The sequence below is a fragment of the Corythoichthys intestinalis genome, chromosome 19, assembly GCF_030265065.1.
Source record: "Corythoichthys intestinalis isolate RoL2023-P3 chromosome 19, ASM3026506v1, whole genome shotgun sequence".
NCBI classification, from domain to species: domain Eukaryota; kingdom Metazoa; phylum Chordata; class Actinopteri; order Syngnathiformes; family Syngnathidae; genus Corythoichthys; species Corythoichthys intestinalis.
The window spans coordinates 32,557,723-32,579,053 of record NC_080413.1 but is presented as its reverse complement, the minus strand read 5'-3'; the positions used below and the strand labels follow the sequence as shown (position 1 = coordinate 32,579,053).

The 21,331-nt window shown below is 39.4% G+C and overlaps 1 long non-coding RNA gene across 1 annotated transcript; it reads right to left on the bottom strand.

Annotated features, from left to right (window-relative positions):
* Positions 1 to 9,721: 9,721 nt before the first annotated feature.
* Positions 9,722 to 14,233, bottom strand: LOC130907833 (uncharacterized). The gene is made up of 2 exons (XR_009061534.1): positions 13,669 to 14,233; positions 9,722 to 10,310 (listed from the first exon to the last, which is right to left on the bottom strand). It is a non-coding gene; the product is annotated as an uncharacterized LOC130907833 (long non-coding RNA).
* Positions 14,234 to 21,331: the final 7,098 nt, after the last annotated feature.

Below are 21,331 nucleotides of genomic sequence, written 5' to 3'. Positions count from 1 at the left end.
GTCATTCACTAGGTCCCCCCGTGTGGTTCTGGGATTTTTGCTCAACGTTCTTGTTATCATTTTGACGCCACGGGGTGAGATCTTGCATGGAGCCCCAGATCGAGGGAGATTATCTGTTGTCTTGTATGTCTTCCATTTTCTAATAATTGCTCCCACAATTGAATTCTTTACACCAAGCGTTTTACCTATTGCAGATTCAGTCTTCCCAGCCTGGTGCAGGTCTACAATTTTGTCTCTGGTGTCCTTCGACAGCGTTTTGGTCTTGGCCATAGTGGAGTTTGGAGTGTGACTGGCTGAGCTTGTGGACAGGTGTCTTTTATACCGATAATGAGTTAAAACAGGTGTCATTAATACAGGTAACGAGTGGAGCCTCGTTAGGCCTCGTTAGAAGTTAGACTCTTTGACAGCCAGAAATCTTGCTTGTTTGTAGGTGACCAAATACTTAATTTTCTACCATGATTTGCAAATAAGTAGGAGAACTTGCACAATTTGTGGTTGACTAAATACTTATTTGCCCCACTGTATATATAGATTCTAATACGGTATGGTATATTATATTACATTATCATTTTAAATTTATTTACTTTTGTTCCGTGAAGAATCCAGAAAGGGTTATTTGATTGTGGCTTTCTGAAAAACAATACATTTTTACATTTAGGCACTCCTGCAATCGTCACACTTTTTCTGTTACAAACTGACCCCGGCCCCTCATCAGAGAAGAGAAAAGTTATGTGGCCCTCACAGGAACCCTGGAATAAATGATTAGCAACCTGACGAAGCTGGCGATTTCTTTGGCGATGTTACCACAACAATAATTGTCACCTTAACTTATAAAGACTGGCAAAAGGAGGTCGGAGGAGGACCGTCGAGAGTAGACATTCTACGGCTGTATTGTCAAGCCAGTTCACGGATGCGTACCCAACGCTCATATTTTTCTATCAATTTCATTTCAATGGTAAGAGTCACCCTTTTCCTCGTTTTTCACCACCTGCACTAACATTGTTGGAACCCCTGTTGACCCATGTTGATTTCTCTCACAAAAAAATTTGCCATGCGTCCGTATTGCGGGAAAACAAACTGCGGCGCTGTCATAGATCGTCGTATTTAAAGCATGTCGTCGGATGTAGAAACAAATCGTGAGTCCAATTTTACGTTGGATGTCGAAAAAATCGTGTGTCGAAGCGATCGTATGTCGAGGTACCACTGTATAATGTATCTCTGTGTACACATACTGTATAACCCAATATACAACAGAGGACACATGATCGACATTAATAGAAGATAAACTTACAGATCCGGTTTTTCCTTCGAGTGGATGGCGAAGTGTATATTAATCTCGAATTGGTCCTGTGAAAGATCATAAAAACCGGACATTTTCATGAATTTATAACACCCGGCCGGATGACGAAGACACGACGTGAAAAGTGGACGTTTGGTCACCCTAATCATGCCATCTCGATGTGTAGCGATGAATAGCTCACTCGAAGGCTCGAGACTGTGAGTGGCCCAAAAAACCTCCTTCTGCAAGGGTCTTTCGTGAGAGTCAAGCAGAAGAACTTCTCCCCGCCTCCTTGATTGCTTCTTTGTTTTCAATATTTCAGCGACGACAGCTTTGAAAGCCTAGGAGAATACTTAGTTTTTCGCACACTGCTGGCCAAAAGTATTGGCACCCTTGCAATTCTGTCAGATAATGCATAATTTCTCCCACAAAATGATTGCAATTACAAATGCTTAGGTAGTAATATCTTCATTTATTTTGCTTGCAATGAAAAAACACAAAATAGAATGGGGGAAAAAATCATTATCATTTTACACAAAACTCCAAAAATGGGCCGGACAAAAGTATTGGCACCCTTGTGTCCTTGTGTGTACCACGTTGAGCATGGAAAAAAGAAAATACCAAAGAACTGTCTGAGAACTTGAGAAGCAAAATTGTGAGGAAGCATGGGCAATCTCAAGGGTACGAGTCCATCTCCAAAAACCTGTATGTTTCTGTGTCTACCGTGCGCAGTGTCATCAGTAAGTGTAGAGCCCATGGCACTGTGGCTAACCTCCCTAGATGTGGACGGAAAAGCAAAATTGAGAAGAGATTTCAACGAAAGATTGTGCGGATGGTGGATAAAGAACCTCAACTAACATCCAAACAAGTTCAAGCTGTCCTGCAGTCCGAGGGTACAATAGTCTCAACCCATACAATCCGTTGGCATCTGAATGAAAAGGGACTCTATTGTAGGATACCCAGGAACAGTGACGTGCGGTCAGGGGAGGCAGGGGAGGCAGAGCCTCACATGTCATCATGACAAAAAAATAATTATAGCATCAAATTTATATTAATATTTGTCCATTGCTCTTTATGTATGACTCATTTCAAACATTTTCTATAGTCAAAATCGCTGAATTTGCCCATTTCCTGTTCAAATAACGAAATGAAACGAGAGGTGCGGCAGCAACGAGTATGTCAGGGAATGCGCGGGCAGGCAGGTTGTGTGGACCCAAAAGCAGAGAAACAAAAATGCAAGGCAGGAGGCAGATGGCGATGAACTCAAAAAATGTTTTAATGATATCTAACAAAAACACAAAGTACAACCAAAACCACTGGGGATCAAAAGGGCAAGATTCAAACAAAACTTACTTAAACCGGAGGGACGGATACACGAGGGCTTGGACAGGATCTTGGCTTTTACACGGACATAGACGCTGACATTGACATAGACAATGACGCAACAAGGAGTGACAAGAAACTGGGTCATTATATACACACGCAGACAAGGGGTAACGAGACGAGGAACAGCTGGGTAACACAGGTGGATGCAGATTGCAGGATACACTGGGAGAACACACACAGGTGAGAGCAGTGGGCAATCACAGGGACAAGTCACACTAGGAGAAACCAACACAAAACCTAACAGAGTAAAGCCTCACCTCTGATTGCGCAATCCATGCCAAACTGGGTTGATACATGGAATTGGAGCGTACTGGTTGCCGTACATCTGCATGTCGCCATTATAATGTTTCCAGATACGTTTATTTGACCTGATTTTCCACAGTCTGGCTAATGTCTTTAACCCTTGAAGTTTAATTTTTGTTAGCGACATATTTAGTTTTGCTGATGGGAAATAAAACCGCAGTGAAAAGGCACAGGTTGCGGCAGATAGTACTCTGCCGCACTGAAAGGGGGCGTACGTGAAACTGGACTTTCCGTCAAAAGTGGATGCGATTAACAACATCGAAGCTAAAAGGTTTGCTTCAAACTACGGGACAGAAGATAACTCGCGCTTTTCAAACGGACTGGTACACCCGAAAAGACTGGCTATGTGGCTGTCCTTCAAAAAATCGGCTTTGCTGCTTTCCCTGCCTTTTCTTCTCGACTTGTGCCAATGTCTGGACTAACACGAGATATTGTGACATTAAAAAACTAGCACGAAGCCTCAGCAAACACGAGAGCTCGACCACTCACATTCAAAGCCTTATTGCTTTAAAAACTTTTGGAAGCTCAAGGATCGATTTGGCTTTGACGAACAGCGGAAGCTCAACGGTAGCATCCAGAATTCTAAGGTAAAGGAAAACCGAAAGAGTTTGAAAGACCTCATTAATGCAACCTGCATCCTAGCTAAACAGGAGTTAACATTTCGTGGTAACGATGAGCGTGTAAGCTCTTCTAAACGTGGCATATATGTAGAACGATTACATGGTTTTGCTGAGAAAGATGAAAGGTTAGCTAGACATTTGGACACATCCACTGTGTGTTCTGGCTTGTCAAATAGAACACAGCGATCTAATTGAAGCAATCCTCTCCATTGAGGCGGAGAGATTTTTTTTAAAGTAAAGGAAAATAAGGAGGACTTTTACAAAAAGGGCGTAGGTTTGCATAGGGACGGTAGGGACATAACACTACCAACTTTTCAGGATGCTAAAATTGTCCCCACAAACGTTTAAGCAACCTTACCTTTTTTGCATGATATAATGTTCAGTTATATAGAGAATTTAGATCTTTCAATAGTTCCATATGTTGTAAGGATAGAATTGACCCTACCATTATTAAGTGAATTATTTTCATTATGTTTATGCTAATAAAAAACAGACATTTATTCAGGAAGTTTTCAGAATGTTTCTTTAGTATTTTTTGAAAACAAAGGTTTGAATCGAACAGTGTATCATCCGAACCAATGCACGTAAAAGTTATTATCAGTAGATAAGGATTTATTTTGCATTGATCATTTTGCCTATTAATTAATTAGGTTCATATACATTAGAAATGTGGCCCTTTGCCCCCTTCATCCAATCTGTTTGGTCTTATTAATGTCCCGTCCCCAGCAAAAAGTGTACCGACATGCAGATTATGCTGTTATATCGTCCCTACGAATGTTGAGACCAAACCTATGCTCTTCCAAAGTAACGGCGGTTTCTGTGGTGAAGGACAGGCGCAAGACCACAAACAGTTTTCATTTCAATCTTATAAAAATTAAAAATAAAAAGAGCTTAGACTAAGAAAAATACAATAGAATATTTAAAAACTAAATTTTGGCCTTAAATAAAATATTCTTTGTTTTTCTTTTCACACTTTTTGTTTAGCAATCTGTAATAAATTGATTAAAGTATCAGAATAACAACAAGAACAAGAAGTTTTAAAAACAACTGAATATTTCACTAAAGGTCAGAATTGAATTCTGTGGTTTTGTACACCACTCTTTACTGTCATTTATGTTGCATGAATTATAGAATTGCGACGGCCAACACATTGAGGGTGTAGAGCAAATGGATGTTATTTTCTTACTTTCACGTATCGATAATATGTACCGTGTGTGCGTGTTTTGTGAAGAATGCTGATGAGATATGAAATAACCAGTAGCCAATTGAATAAGCTACCCTTTTTGGTTTATATATTTGGAAATCTGACACTAAAGGAGTCAGTGCCTCACCAACCATGAACCTCACCGCACGTCACTGCCCAGGAATACCCCACTTCTGACCCAGAGACATAAAAAAGCCAGGTTGGAGTTTGCCAAAACTTACCTGGGAAAGCCGAAAAATGTTTTGGAAGAATGTTCTCTGGTCAGATGAGACAAAAGTCGAGCTTTTTGGGGAAAAAGGCATCAACATAGTTTACAGGGGGAAAATGAGGCCTTCAAAGAAAAGAGCACGGTCCCCACAGTCAAACATGGCGGGGGTTCCCTGATGTTTTGGGGTTGCTTTGCTGCCTCTGGCATTAGACTGCTTGACCGTGTGCATGGCATTATGAAGTCTGAAGACGACCAACAAATTTTGCAGCATAACGTACGGCCCAGTGTGAGAAAGCTGGGTCTCCCTCAGAGGTCATGGGTCTTCCAGCTGGACAATGAACCAAAACACACTTCAAAAAGCAAGAAAAAGAAATTATTTGAGAGAAAGCACTGGAGACTTCTAAAGTGGCCAGCAATGAGTCCAGACCTGAATCCCATAGAACACCTGTGGAGAGAGCTAAAAATGGCAGTTTGGAGAAGGCACCCTTCAAATTTCAGACACCTGCAGCAGTTGGCCAAAGATGAATGGTATAAAATTCTAGAAGAGCATTGTAAGAAACTCATTGATGGATACCGGAATCTGTTGTTCGCAGTTATTTTGTCTAAAGGTTGTGCTACCAAGTATTAGGCTGAGGGTGCCAATACTTTTGTCAGGCCATTTTTGAGTTTTGTGTAAAATGATAATGATTTTTTTTTTTTCATTATGTGTTTTTGCAAGCAAAAATAAATGAAGACATTACTTCCAAAGCATTTGTAATTGCAATCATTTTCTGGGAGAAATTGAGCATTATCTGACAGAACTGCAGGGGTGCCAATACTTTTAGCCAACAGTGTAAGTCTGGTTCTAAAATTTGATCCAATTCTGTTGATCTTGGAGGGCAAATCCTAGCGCCTGTTTGTTGAAGTCACCTGTTTTTTTTTTTTTTTTTGTTGCTACCCCCTTAAAAGTAGATCAGACAGCTGTCATGTTGTCTATTCATGTGAATGCAACATTTATTAAATCCAAATGTCCTCAGCACCAAATAGACCCCAATCACGTGACGTCACAACACCGCCCCCCGGACTTTGGCCGCCATATTGTCCGTCAGCTCATCGTGTTTACATATTACCGCTACGTACATTCCTCCTATTACTGCGTGTTTCTCTGCTTGTCTAAGGAATCACCGCCGAGTAAACGAACCCAAAAACCTTCCTGACAATCGTTAACATTGATTAATCAAAATGGTGAAGGCATGTGTGGCGGTTGGTTGCAGTAACAGAGAAGATAAACGGTCATTTTAGTAGTTGCTGTGTGCCCAAAGGGCAAATCTCGAAAGCAGCACGGTTTGTTTTATCTTGGTCCATGATGCGTTTGTGTCGACAGCCGTTAGACAGCTGCGAAAACATCAATATGACGCCAACATGATCGCAGACATCATCAGACGGAGACTACGAAGCTCGTCGCCACGGCTACGCAGCAAGAAGGTGAGCGCAACAACAGGTGTTGTGCCGAAAGATAGCCGCCCTGCGTGAAATGTCCCCCCTGACGGGAGCGCCCACACAGAAACTACTTTCTTGTACAGTGAATATGTATTATTTTAGTCTGCTTGAACTAATAAATGTCATACCAGTGTGATTGTCATTGGGATATGGTCGTGAAAACCTGTAGATACATTTCTGTTCAAAGATGGTTATGTGGCCCAGTCCACGATTTGTTACTAAAATACAGTACAGTTTTGTGTAATTTAATTATTTAAAACTGATCTTCCAGTCGTAAATCCATAACTGTAATGCGTCCATGAAAACATCACGTGAATAAAGCGTTATAAATAAGCGCTCCTGTCAGGGGGGACATTTCACGCGGGGCTGCTATTTTTCGGCACACACCGGCCCGTTGTCGATCAAGTTTCATTTTACAATGGTGACAATGGTGACACTCAGCTGACCAAATGTCGGTTAATATTCTGGCCGGTGCCGATTTTGGGTACCCGACTCCTCATCGTGACATAAACTGGAGTATGATTGGAAATTTTGTGGTCTCAGGACGAGCTCTGACGCACGGGACGGGACCGGTGTTGTGCTGAAAAATGCCCCCCCCCCCCCCCCCCCCGCGTGAAATGTCCCCCCTGAGGGGAGCGCTTATTTATGACGCTTTATTGAGGTGAAAACATCAACTGTTTTCATTGACGCATTACAGTAATGGATTTATGACTGTAAATTCAGTTTTGAATAAATAAATTACACCAAATACTAGTACTGTATTTTGATAACAAATCGTGGACTGGGCGACATAACCGTCTTTTTATCTGACCAAAGCACACGGTCCCAGTTGAGGCCTAGGACCGAGTGTATTTTTGTGTGAGACCAAGATTGAGCTTTTTGGCAACAAACACTCTAAGTGGGTCTGGCGTGCCGAGAAAGATGCGCATGCTGAAAAGCACCTCATACCCACTGTGAAGTATGGGGGTGGGTCAGTGATGCTGTGGGGCTGTTTCGCTTCCAAAGGCCCTGGGAACCTTGTTAGGGCGCATGGCATCATGAATGCTTTGAAATACCAGGACATTTTAAATCAAAATCTGTTGCCCGAAAGCTGAAGATGGGTCGTCACTGGGTCTTTCAGCAAGACAATGACCCTAAACATATGGCCAAATCTACACAGAAATGGTTCACCAGACACAAAATCAAGCTCCTCCCATGGCCATCTTAGTCCCCAGACCTTGTTTTGTTGGCAAAAGGGGGTTGTACAAAGTATTAACACCAGGGGTGCTAATAATTGTGACACACATTATTTGATGTCAAATAATTTTTTCTTTATGTGGGATTTTTTCCCCCACTGAATCAATGCATTTGTATTGAAGGTTGGATTTTTCTCTTTTTTTACCATTAAGGTCCCATATTATCTGAATTAAAAAATATATATTAGAAGCTAAAAAACATGTTTTTCAGTGTTGCCAATAATTATGGAGGGCACTGTATATTGAGTAGCGTGGAGTGCTGCCGACCACAAAGCAGCCGACTCATTTGTGTAGAAATTCAAACAATTGGTGATTGATGAGGGCAAAGGAGATGAGGACCGCCAGTTAAAAGGTTAACTGACCATCATTTTAATTCTTTTTTACATGATGCACAACTCTCATTTTGTTTATTGTGCAATTATCTAATTGTAACATGTATCTATTACACTTTTTGATGCATGTCAATGTTTCGTAAAAGATTTTTGTCTAAATTTTGGGGGGCTTGGAATGAATGAGAGCATTTACATGGAGAATGCGTCCCTACTTACAGAATTTTTAGGATGAGAAACTACTTTGCGAACCAATAATTTCCAAAGTAGATGTACCACTGTATTTAATTCGTTTTTTTTTCTTTCCATTTTTATTGTTATATATTTAGGATAATGAAGTCCGTCGAGTAACCTCTGAGAATTTGAGTCTTTGGTTGTGTAGCAAATATCTTTTATAAAAGTGAATTTTTCTATTCAGACGGAGGAGGCACACTTTAAATATTTTAAAGTGATAAAGTATCTTTGAGCATAAGTGGAGTTTAATGGGGGGCCCCCCTGGTGGCCGAAAAGTGTCATTGCATGTAATTGACTTTCCTATATATATATATATATATAAGTTCTAAAGCAATAAAACAAACAACAAAAATAAATGAAATGAACAAAAAAAAAAAAAACGATATTTTTTATAATGGGTCAAAATGATTTTTCGAACAGATCATGTGACGAGCACCTTAGACGGTCATTTGCTTTGCATATTCAAAAAAAAAAAAAAAAAAAAAAATCGAATTAGGGAAGAGCAATTTTATTTTTCAAATCATTTCTTTCTTTGTTTGTCCCCAACTTTTTGGGGGATTAAATGATTTCGACACAAATGTCACACAAAAAGGATTGCTAAAATCAAAACTTTTTAAATGAAAAATTATGTCTTCAATTGCAAATATTTGAGTCTCAAATATTTTTTTGCATTCAAAAACTTTTTTTCTATGATTGAAATTTTTATTTAGTTTTATTCTTTTAAAAATGTATATTTGTTTGAAGCAGCTTACTTTTTGATCGAATAATATACAAATGTCCTAGCGAAAATGTGGCCCAAACGCAAAACAACATTACTTCAATCAAAAAAGTTGCTTCAACCAAAAAAAAAAAATTGATTTCAGTCCAAAAAAAAAAAAAAAAAAAATCCAAGAAAAATAGCTTTCAAATGCATTTTTTGTTTCAATTTTTGCATTCACCTTTTTTTTTGAATGAAGTGACTTTTTTTTTTAAAATTAAAAATATATATTTTGATTGAAGCAACTTTTTTTGGGGATCGAATAATGAAGACACAAATCTACCTCCACATGGCTCTGCCCAGGGGATACAATTTTTGACTGGGGTAACTACATTGGCACAACGCCTGCGGGCGTACCATATCCAATGGATGACGATCTTTGCGAAAAGTATAGCTGTCCGAAGCAGCCTGATTTAGAATTCCCCTCAAGAATGATGGGAAACAAAAAACGCTAATTTTCAACCTATTATAATAAATATTCTTGTAAGTTAATTTTATTGCTGACACTGCGTTTTGGGGTCATCAACATGTTGTGCCCCCCCTGCCCCAAAAGTCAAACTCCGCCTATGTCTTTGAGTGAATGTCGAGTAAAATTTAAGTATCTCACGGCCGGGCCGAGTGTCCTCTTTTTTGGAAATCAAAATATGGTCACCCTAGTTAAGTGCGTAAAAATGACGAGGCAGAATGAATGACTGACTGAAAGAGCAGTTTCTTTTTATTATTTGAAAACAGTATGTCGTTCAATAATTGTTTTCCACACGAAGATATTCCTTCACTTTTTGTGCGTAGTCTCTCACAAATAGCAGGGTTCTACTCAAACTATCGCAATCTTTTTCCATTTTATCTAGCTTCTTTTCAATTTTAGCTAGCTTCTTTTTAATCTTGATGTTTGAATCTGTAGTTGTTGCAATTTTAGCTAGCACCTCTTCAAATGTTGCTAGCTTCTTTTCAATCACTATGTTTGATTTTGGAGGCGTTTCCATTTTAGCTAACTTCCCTTCAATTGTAGCTAGCTTCTTTTCAATCATTAGGTTTGATTCGGGACGTGTTTCCATTGTAGCTAGCTTCTTTTCAAATGTAGCTAGCTTCTCTTCAATCATTGGCTTTGATTCGTTCTTCTCCGGTTGGCGACATGACGTTGAGAGCTCGTCATCTTGGTCTTCCCCCTCATCATATCCGATCCACTCAACGGAAGAATCAAGTGGTTCTGGCGACATATCTCTGAGGTTTGTGCACATCCTCTTCCCCACTGACTGCATCTTCACGAGAAAACAACCTAAAATCAATCAGAAATAATTTTTTGAGTGATTGTTATATTGGTAGATTTTCTCCTTGTCGTTTCTAATTGGGAAACATTCTAGAGTGGGTGATAGTGACACAATGCGGTGATGAACAGCAATCCAAGCTTAAGGTAGAGAATACAGTGGAGCAAATAAGTATTTAGTCAACCACCAATTGTGCAATTTCTCCCACCTGAAAAGATTAGAGAGGCCTGTAATTGTCAACATGGGTAACCCTCAACCATAAGTGACAGAATGTGGAGCGAAAAAAAACAACAACAGAAAATCACAGTTTGATTTTTAAAGAATTTATTTCCAAATTAGAGTGGAAAATAAGTATTTGGTCACCTACAAACAAGCAAGATTCCTGGCTGTCAAAGAGGTCTAACTTCTTCTAACGAGGTCTAATGAGGCTCCACTCGTTACCTGTATTAATGGCACCTGTATTAACTCATTATCGGTACAAAAGATACTTGTCCACAACCTCAGTCAGTCCAAACTCCACTATGGCCAAGACCAAAGAGCTGTCAAAGGACACCAGAGACAAAATTGTAGACCTGCACCAGGCTGGGAAGACTGAATCTGGAATTAGGTAAAACGCTTGGTGTAAAGAAATCAACTGTGGGAGCAATTATTAGAAAATGGAAGACATACAAGACCACTGATAATCTCCATCGATCTGGGGCTCCATGCAAGATCTCACCCCATGGCGTCAAAATGATAACAAGAACGGTGAGCAAAAATCCCACAACCACACGGGGGGACATAGTGAATGACCTACAGAGAGCTGGGACCACAGTAACAAAGGCTACTATCAGTAACACAATGCGCCGCCAGGGACTCCAATCCTGCACTGCCAGACGGGTCCCCCTGCTGAAGAAAGTACACGTCCAGGCCTGTCTGCGGTTCACTAAAGAGCATTTGGATGGTCCAGAAGAGGACTGGGAGAATGTGTTGTGGTCAGATGAAACCAAAATAGAACTTTTTGGTAGAAACACAGGTTCTCGTGTTTGGAGGAGAAAGACTACTGAATTGCATCCGAAGAACACCATACCCACTGTGAAGCATGGGGTTGGAAACATCATGCTTTGGGGCTGTTTTTCTGCAAACAGACCTGGACGACTGATCTGTGTAAAGGAAAGAATGAATGGGGCAATGTATCGAGAGATTTTGAGTGAACATCTGCTTCCATCAGCAAGAGAGATGAGACGTGGCTGGGTCTTTCAGCATGACAATGATCCCAAACACACAGCCAGGGCAACAAAGGAGTGGCTTCATAAGAAGCATTTCAAGGTCCTGGAGTGGCCTAGCCAGTCTCCAGATCTCAACCCCGTAGAAAATCTGTGGAGGGAGTTGAAAGTCCGTGTTGCCCAACGATAAACCCGAAACATCACTGCTCTAGAGGAGATCTGCATGGAGGAATGGGCCAAAATACAAGCAACAGTGTGTGAAAAGCTTGTGAAGAGTTACAGAAAACGTTCGGCGTCCGTTATTGCCAACAAAAGGTACATAACAAAGTATTGAGATTAACTCTTGGTATTGACCAAATCCTTATTTTCCACCATGATTTGCAAATAAATTCTTTAAAAATCAAACAATGTGATTTTCTGTTTTTTTTTTTTTTTGTTTTTTTCACATTCTGTCTCTCATTGTTGAGATTTACACATGTTGACAATTACAGGCCTCTCTAATTTTCAAGTGGGAGAACTTGCACTATCAGTGGTTGACTAAATACTTGCCCCACTGTATATGCCTTTTCGAGCTATCTCGATGGAACCCCCTGACCTGCACAATTTCAGGATAGTTAAAGTAGAGCAACAAAGGCAAGGCACAGGCTGTCACATGCCACGTTTATTAACAGAGCAAATAGACATCACGTCACACAAAACCCATGACAACTGCAAGACAGTTGACACAGTTAAACATTCACAGGTTTACGTCAGAATTCCCGGACACGTCAGCTATAGTATATCCCAAGATTATCGGGTATTTCAGCCATTACTGCTAGACCAACCAAACTGAGGAAGGCACACTATGATTGTTCTACTGTATATTTAGTCTTGTTATAGTGTTGAATTAAAAATTCTATATTTACCAATATTGAAGGAATTCTCTCAGAACACGAAGGTGTCACTGCAGTCTACCAGTTATCATTCTAATGTCAGTCAGTCAGTCCCTTCACGGATCAAAGACGGTCATACACGAAGTGCTTCAAATCCTATTGGTTTAGACTGTCCAAATAATGTTTCATCATCCATCCTTTTAAGCTGTGATGTTAATATCATTCATATATCAAAGTCAAAAGTTATATAAACATAAGACGTTTCGTTTGACGGAGGGTGCAGTCCAATGTACAATTCTAAAAGGCCCTGCTGCGTGTACACAAGGCCTAAGAAAACGCGTGCATGCAAACACAAGTGCATTGCTGTCTTCTTGTGTTTTCAATTAGCAAATGTCTTCGCACAAAATGACAAAAAGCAGTACCGTATTTTTCAGACTATAAGTCGCACCAGCCATAAAATGCCTAATGAAGAGCTAAAAAACATATAAGTCGCATTTTTGGGGGAAATTTATTTATGAAAATCCAGCACATAGAACAGATATTTCATCTTGAAAGGCAATTTAAAATAAAAATACAATATAGAACAACATGCTGAATACGTGTACAGTATGATAATGTTACATGATGCATGAACAACGAAATGTGAACGTGGCCGATATGTTAACGTAGCATAGCTATTATGAGTTATTCAGATAACTATAGCATAAAGAACATGCTAACAAGTTTACCAAACCATCAGTGTCACTCAAAAATACCAAAATAACATGTGAAATGATATAATAATGTGTTAATAATTTTACACATAAGTCGTTCCTGAGTATAAGTCGCACCACCAGCCAAACTATGAAAAAAACTGCGACTTAATAGTCCAAAAAATACGGTACCTAAACATGGCATACACATCAAAGTGTCAAGTTGACAACCCGACATAGGTATGTGACCAAAAAAATAAAACATTTTGAGAATGCTAACGGAATGGGTATAACAAGTCAAAAGCCAGCAAAAGGCCATTCTAACTGAATACGGTAGTCAGGAAGTAATGTCTAAGCACCAAATGCTTTATTCAGCTGCACTGTCATATCTAAATATGAACCAAAGTGAAACTAAAGAAAATGAGAAAATGTACTTGAAATCAGAATAATTGACAGACTTTCAACATTATGCATATGAATTTCCTGGACAAGGCCTTGAAGTTCTGTCATGCTTATAATGAGTGTAGCGGTTGTTCAAACTTTCCAAAATATAACAAAAATACTGGTAAACAACTCTTATATGAAAAATATTGTACTTACAGTTGATCTTTTCGAAGGTGTAAAAAACTGCTTTTCAATGCCTCAACAAAGTGAGCAAGATGAAGAATGCTGACCAGTTCTCATGAACAGGCAGACAAGAACACTACAAAAACGACCACCACATTACTTCCTGTCAAGCGACTGTCAAAATAAAAACATGAACAAGGTTCCTGACTAACATTTTTTACTTAGAGTACAGTGGCCCACACTGTATATTGACAAGTTTTCCTCTAATTTTCACTGTTTAACAGCAGGTTTTTTGGACAGTAGTCACTTAAGGCTGGGTTCAGACCGCCGGTCTTTACGCACAATTCCGATTTTTTTGTCATATGTTTTTTTGGCGTGCTCGTTCAGACTGCCTTTTTCCATTGAGCCCGTTCAAGTGTTACACATGCGCACAAATCAGCAGACAGACACACGCTGAGTAAACTCACCCACATGCGCTGAAGCATTAAAAAAATGACTACACATGGCGGAAAACACTCAGGTAACTTGAAGTTCCGCTCTAAGACCCCCAATTTGGCCAAATTTCAAAATGATCCGATATGCATGTGTGATACGTCATTGGAAAGCTTAAAATCTCAATTTTCTGGAGGAAGAAAAATCTTGAACAGGGGGTATTTAAAAAAAAAATTTAACCGCAAAACCCTAACTCGAGGTGATGGGGGAAAATATTACATTATGCTTTTGTGATGTATGATTCCTTCTATTGTTTTTCACCTTGTTCCCATAGTTAGGAGACGCGCTTGAGAATCTCACGAGATAACTTGTTTTGCACCATAGTGTTGTTTTACTACACGCCTGGGTCCCATAGTTACACGCCTGGGTCCCATACAGATAACTTGTTTTGCACCCATAATGTTGACCATTTGTTGGCATCTGTTGCAGCACAGCTCATTTGTCCCATGTGAAAAGCCCTTTTTCAAGGGGGCTGAACCAAAAGTAGCTTAAATGTTTGTGATCGGACAGGGCCGCGCCGCTCGGGGGTGGAAGTTGGCCTCTCCGCCTCCGAGGGCTGCGTCCTTACAAAACCGGACACTTCCGGGCGACCCGTGAAGTCCGCCAGGGGTCACGTACGGATCGCCTGGCTTTGCCCCTTTGCCACTTTACTGGAGCGTTGTTGGCTTCCCACTCGTTTGTCACGGTAAGCAATTTTCATTGCTAGGGGACACTTGGTTGTGCTGTAACGTAGCGCGGGGATTCTGGGGTTGACAAACTCAAATCTAGCATCACGTTACCATTTGTTTGCCTGTTTTTGATATCTGTTTGCTTGCTCTTGTGGGATTGTAATAATAAATCTCATTTATTCTCCATTTTCTAATCAATAAACATCATCTATTGAGAAAAAATGTGCCTGTTACTGATTCACTGCGAACCTGGAAATTTCGGAAAACACAAGGTGAGAGCACGCAAGAGCAAGATTAAAGACGTCATGATTTTAACAAGATATTATCGCGTACTTACCTCTTTTCGATCCAAAAACTCCATGTAGCATGTATCATCGAGTGTCAAGACACAGCTGTGAATGGCGACAGCCGGATTTTTCGCGGATTTTATGGGTGAAACATGGTAATATAACAAGGGTCGCGATGCAGAAATCACAGCCATCAAGGAGTAGTCGATATTTTCTTTTTCATATATTTACCCTTTTAAATGTTGTTTTCAAATTTTCTTTGTTTGGATTGATTATTTATCATCTAACATATTGGGGAAAATGCGACAGTAACAAAAAAAAAATATATATATACAATTAAGCGTTAGTTATGAGGTAGATATCCGTGACTTTTTTACAGATGCCATTTTTTTCATTGTGATGTACTTTGTTTACAAGTTTATAATATGCGAGTGAATAATTTTTTAAAGTCGTTTTTTTTGTTTTTGTTTGTTTTTTAACTAAATATTAGACATCAAGTAATGATTCTAAGCTAAAATTTACAGACATTTGGAATAAGAAATACGATTACTTACCTTCTTTTTATGGCTAGGTTGAAACAAAAGCAGTTGCGCGACATCTGTAACCGGGGGTTTCCAGGGTAAAACGGACAAACTAAAAATAGTTCGGGGGATTAATGCGTCATGAATCTGCTATGGCAGCATATAGACATATTGTTCTATCAAACACAACAGTTCTTTTTGGCTTAAAATACAGCAGTTTTTTAAAGAGGAGTGCAAGAGCAGAAACTGCTTTTTCAGTCTTGTCTGTGTTTTCCGCCACATGCTGGTTCTCAGTCATTCTAGGGTGATCATGTTTTTATTTTCAAAAAGAGGACACAAATAAAATAACAAAATGAAAGGTCACATACACTTCCCATTTAGTTAACGGGCTAGCACTCTTCGTTTTAACCAAAGTGGCCCACATTCAGCTACCCTCTGCAGGTACATATACCTTATTTCATAAGGAATCAGACCAGTACTCTAAGTACCATTCTGTTTACATTCTCTAAATGTATTTTTAGGTCACATACCTGCAGTGGTATAAAAAAGTATCTGAACCTTTTGGAATTTCGAACATTTGTGCATAAAATCATCATCAAATGTGAGCTGATCTTTGTCAAAATCACACAGAGGAAAAAAACTGCTTTAACTAAAACCACCTAAACATTTAGAGGTTTTCATATTTTAATGAGGATAGTATGCAAACAATGACAGAAGGGGGGAAAATAAGTCGGCATGTGAACCATTACATTTAATATCTTGTGGCCCCCCTTTGGCAACAATAACTTCAACCAGACACTTCTTGTAGCTGCAGATCAGTCTGGCACATCGATCACGACCAATATTGGCCCATTCTTCTCCACAAAACTGCTGTAGTACAGTCACATTCCTGGGATGTGTGGCAAGAATCACTGTCTTTCGGTCATGCCACTGCCTCTCAATGGGGTTCAAGTCTGGACTTTGACTTTGGCACTCCAGAAAGTCTATTTTGTTCTTCTGAAACCATTCTGAAGTTGATTTACTTCTGTGTTTTGGATTATTTTCTTGTTGCAGCATCCATCCTCTTTTTAGCTTCAACTGTCTGACAGACAGCCTCAGGTTTTCCTGCAAAACATCCTGATAACTTTTGAATTCATTCTTCCATTATTGATTGCAAGTTGTCCAGGCCCTGAGGTAGCAAAACAGCCCCAAATAATGATGCTCCCTCCAGTCATCCCCAATACACTGTCGGGATGAGGTGTTGATGTTGGCATGCTGTTCTGTGGCCATATAGTTTTACATACAGTTGATGTGTGCACAGAGATGTTGGACTGTGCCAGTGAGTTCAGACACTCTTCTTTACCTCTCTGAGTATTCTGCTCTGAACTCTTGGCGTCATCTTTGGCGGACGGCCACTCCTTGGAAGAGAACAACAGTGCCAAACTCTCCATTTATAGACAACTTCTTTGACTGTCGAATGATGAACATCCAGACTTTTAAAGATGGTTTTGTTTCCTTTCCCGACTTTATACAAATCAACAATCCTTGATAGCAGGTCTTCAGACAGCTCTTTTGACTGAGCCATGATGCACATCAGACAATGCTTTTGATCAAGACATTTATCACCAGGTGTGTGTTTTATAGTGGGCAGGGAAGCTTTAAACCACACATCAGTGATTGGGCACACACCTTACTTAAAATGTTGGGTAAAAATTGGTTTCAATTGCTCTTTAAGTCTCCTTAGGCAGAGGGTTCACTTATTTGTCCCCCTTCTGTCATTGTTTGCATGCTATCTTCATTAAAATATGAAAACCTATAAATGTTTGGGTGCTTTTATTTAAAGCAGACACTGCATTTTCATCTGTGATTTTGACAAAGATATCACATTTCATGGGGATTTTATGCAGAAATATAAGAAATTCCAAAAGGTTCAGATAGTTTTTCATACCACTGTATATTGGGTTGTTAAATTGACACTCTTGATGCGTATGCAGTGTTTAAGTACTGCTTTTTGTCATTTTGTACAAAGAACTGTAATAATTGAAAACTCGAGAAGACAGCAGTGCACTTGTGTACGAACACGTGCGTTTTCTTTGGCCTCGATTACACGAAGCAGGGCTTTTTAAATTGTTCATTCTGCCCCCTCCGTCGAGGTTAAAAAATAAAAAAAATCTTAAGTACATACCACCTCATTTGTAGGTAACATATCACACACAATCACGTAAGACCTTTTTTAAAAGTAAGTATTGTTCAAGTTCATGGGTTTCAAACATAGCGCTTGCAGGCTCAAACGGCTTATGTTTATATAACTTTCGACTTTGATACAGGAATGTTATTTACATCATAGCTTAAACGGATGGATGATGAAACATTATTTGGACTATTAAAACCAATAGGACTTGAAGCACTTTTTTGTACAACAGTCTTTGATCTGCATCTGGTTGACTGCACTACACCGTCGTGTACGGCGAGAATTCCTAAATATAAAATTTCTAATTCAACACTATGCATTACTGACTACTGAAAACAAGTAGGACAATCCTAGTGTGCCTTCCTTAAGTGGGTTGATATAGCGGTAATGGCCAAAACACCTGATGATCTTGGGGTATACTCAGGGGTAAAAGTGGGTCAGAACGGTCAGGAACGTAGTTCCGGTATAAGATTCAGGGCCAGTACGCAGTTCCGGTATAAGAATAAGGGCTGGAATGCTGTTCTGGTACAGGGTGCTTTGATTCCGAAAATATGACAGCAACTGCCAAAACGCTATGTAAAAAATAAATAAATAAATAAATAAATAAATAAATAAAAATGCTAAGCTGCCATACATGCATTTCAGCTCCAAAAAGAAAACACTCTACCAACATCAGATTTGCACACACAAGTGTTAACAACAAGCCTAATAAAGTGCTTGTGTAGCGTAATAAGTTTCCACCAATATTCGTTATTGATTTTATTCCACGGATGGCATGGAGGTTTCCCCAGCTGCTGCAGTTATCCGAGTCTGACGATGATGAGTCACATCAATGTGCGAATGCACGCAGCAAAGCAAAGCCTGGACTCATTTATCCGTTCTATTGGCTGACATACTGACATGTGATCAGCAGAGATGGTTAGCTCTGATTGGTTCAAATGTGCATGTTTTCTGTGACAGCAAAAAAAAAAAAAAGCTTGTTGAATTGATGCGACAAAAAAAGGGCAATGCAACATAAAATGGATCAAATCTTTGAGAGCAACGAAAGAGTTGAGGATGCTTATCTATCATATTTAGTTTTATTTACTCTGATTGGGAGGTTCAGAACATCTTAGCTGTCAATGTGCACTTTGGACTCATACGGTGTATTTGTTCATTTATGTTTGGCTACTTATTCATTTCCTTATTTATCAAACTCAATGTTTGTGCGATCTTCAAAATATATTCCATTTCACTCTGCATAATATAAGTCATTTGTACTTATTCATCTCAATGTATGTTACTTATATCTTTATTATTTAAACAAAAAAAAGTAAATGTTTACATTAACTTCAATTTCAATATATATCCTATGTTCTTAAGTAGTTAAAATTGAGATCTGGCATTTAGTATGTGAGGAAATGAGGGAAAATAAAAATTAGAAGATGGAGGTTATTGATGTTATTGTTAACATTTATTTTGCAAATCATTGAAAAAAATAAAATTTTGAATGAAAATCAGTTTTTGTACATGTTATAGAAAATAACTGTGCTAAAAGTTTTCTTTGCATTTCAGTAGTTTAAGAGGTTTGCCAAAAAAAAAAGAATAAATAAAATTTCTGGCTCCGTGGCGACCTTCACGTCGGGGAGTTCCGGCAAGAAATTCTAGCCACTTTCAACCCTGGGTATACTATAGATGATCTGGGTAATTTGAAATAAAACTGTGAATGTTTCACTGCGTCTATGTCATGCCATGTCTTTTCCTGTTTTATTTTGAAGGCTTCACCCTCCTTGTGTCTGCGTACTTGCCCTTCCTCTGGTCACCTAATCACCTATTGTTTCCACCTGTTCCCCATTACCCCCTGTGTATATACTGTATGGCCTTAGTTTCCCTTGTCTTGTGCAGAAGTGTCTTTCGTCCATGGTCAGTCACGTAAGCCTATCATCATCATAGCCTATCATAGTTTTACTGAATATTATCCTCCATTGGAGCGCTTTGTGTTTGAACTTTTTTGATCTTGGCTATCTTGACTTTTTCCTCCATTAGGAGCGTTTTGTGTTTTTGCCTTTCCTCCCTTTTGGAGTGCATTTTTGTTTGAAACCTTATTTTGTTTCTAGTCATCCTGACTCATTCCTCCGTTGGAGCACTTTTTGTTTGTGCTTTTTCTCATCCCCGCATGTCAGCGGAAGAACCTGTGTTTTCAAAATAAATTTTTGCCTGAACCTCCGCAGCTGAGTCCGCCTCGTCATCTCTGCCTGACAGTCTACTGTCTTGTTGTTGTCATAGGTTTTGTGTGACGTGAGGTCTAGTTGCTCTATGACAGTGGCATGCGACCGCCCGTGCCTTGCCTTTATTACTGTATTTTAACTATCCTGATATAGTGCAGGTTCGGTGGTTCTATCGAGATCAGAGGTCAACCGATATAGGATTTTTAAATGCTGATTCTGATACCGATTTTTTTTCTGCCAAATACTGATATCCAAAGCCGATTTTGTAAGCTGATATACCTTGTTTTTAAAAAGCACATAGATTATGAAAGGCAATTTTAGAAAAATATAGTAAACAGCAAAAAAAAAAAAAGACCTGAGAATTAAAGGATTTTTTCGGTCTAGTCAAGTGCTACCAAACCAACGAACTCAGAACTTCGTTTTATAATTCTACACACCAGGACATCACTACGAGATGTTTACAAGTCAGAGTTATAAGAGAATGCTTGCCATGCTAAAGCTATATGCCACGAGTTACATTTAGATTTTAAGGAGCACTCAGTTAACACCTTAAAAGGCTAAAGCAACATTGCATATTCTCGCATGCAAGATATTAAAAAAATCTTACACTGTTTACAAATTCGGCAAGCCTGAAGCTTCCTGTAGCAGCCTACCTTCAAGCTGCTGCAAGGGCCTTCCGGGGTTCTACCTTCATTCAGGTGCGGGAACAGTTGCCCACACAGATTCCATGATCAAAATCCATTTTTCACAGCTTGTTTGTTAATCGGCCGATGTTGGAAAAAGTCCATATATCAGACTGATATTTCAGCCAGGCGATTTATTGGTCGATCTCTAATCGAGATAGAAAAGAAAAAAAAAATTCTCTACTTTAGGCTTTGCTTGCTGTTCATCACTGCATCGGTAACTGCTCATGAATAACAATCACCCACTCTAGTATGTTTCACAATTACAAACCCAATGGAGAAAATCTACCAAAATAACACCCAGAAAATTATTTCGGAATGATTGCAGGCTATTTGCTCGTGAAGCTGCAGACCAGTTCGAAGAGGATTTACACGACCCGTGGAGAAATGTCGGCAAAAGATGATGAACCCTCCTCAACCTCATCTTGCAGACCAGGGAAAACCGAATGATGCTACAATGGAAACACGTACAGAATCAAACCTAAGCTAAGTGGCTAAGTGTGTGTTGCTGCTGGTCCAAAGAGAGGGAGGCTAATAGAGAGACAGGATTCTGTGGTCAATTATTATTACTAATAACTTCATGAAAGTTGCACTTTTTGGCCTTTGAGAGCCAAAACCCTGAGTTTAAAAAGTTTATTAATTATTCATTGTATTTTTACTTTCTTACT